A 1,198-nucleotide genomic window follows, 5' to 3' on the forward strand; every position below is an offset into this window, starting at 1 on the left:
CACAGGGTGGGATTGGACGGGGCGGCTGTGGTTCCCCGTATGCAGATGGACAAATTGAGTTCCCCGGCGGCTGCCGCTAGACTCGAATCAAGGAAAAACCAATGAGATATACTGGTCCCGGCCATAAGAGCCAAGGGATCTGCAGGACCCCCAAGTGTCCCGATTTCCGAGCACGGACGCACAGCTTGGCCGCAGACCCAGGCTCACCAAACTCTAGACTCGAGAGCGCGGGCTAAAGAAGAGACCTGTTGGTCTCTGAACCGCCCTTTTCTCGCCGGTGAACCCGGCTCTCTAACGGGAGACTAAGTCAACCTGTAAGGTTCTTTGTGCCTCTGTTCTGGGGACTGTGAAATGTGCTCATCGAGTCCCCACAACCCTCGCAGTGCATTTCGGGGAGCATTGTCTGAGACTCCACTGCCTCCCACCACCCACCTACTCCTGCTGGCGTTGGAGACGGACTCTTCATCAGTGTTCAATAACTGGAAGTGAGAAGAATTTGTCCTTAACCTCAATATGTTCTCCCTCTCAGGGAGTGCCCTAGAGACCCAAAGCGATGAAAAGCGAACCCTTTTCCCTGTTTCCCTCCCTCAGGGAGGTGATCCTGGGTCCCTCTGACCCAGGGAATCCTTTCAAGTAATTATCACTCCAGGATAGGCGTCCAGTCCTGCCACAACCCCCCAACAGGACCCCTAGGTGACTAGATCTCTAAATCACTGGAACAAGAGCACATGGGTGGTGGGTAGAACAATCTAGTGACTACAGGTTTTCCGGCACTGCCAGGCAGTGGAACAGGTCCTGTTCCTACCTGCGTCCAAGTTGCTGGTAAGGGAGGGGATAGACAGATGTCTGTCATCTAGGGGTCCTAGAGTCCTGACTGAGGGGGGAACGGGCGAGCCCTGCATCTCCAATAGAGGACTGGTAGAAGCAGGTGAATGGTTAGCCCAAAGCATTCAGATTATAGGAATTTTGTCAATGTAGATAAATATCTTTTGTCCCTTTTCCCAAAAGTACTTTTGCGTCCAATTAGATGAGGCTGAACTATCCTCCTATCCATTCAGCCCAGGACTAGTACACTTTTAAGAACTTTTCCTGAAGCCGGGAAACCCACTAACTTGGTCCCCGCCCTGAAAGATCTAACAATCCAGCCGAGAACACCTTCTCTGGCTTCAATCTTCTCTTGGGAGGTCCTGATGGGCAC

The sequence above is a fragment of the Sorex araneus genome, chromosome 11 (genome assembly GCF_027595985.1).
Source record: "Sorex araneus isolate mSorAra2 chromosome 11, mSorAra2.pri, whole genome shotgun sequence".
In the NCBI taxonomy this organism is placed as follows: Eukaryota; Metazoa; Chordata; class Mammalia; order Eulipotyphla; family Soricidae; genus Sorex; species Sorex araneus.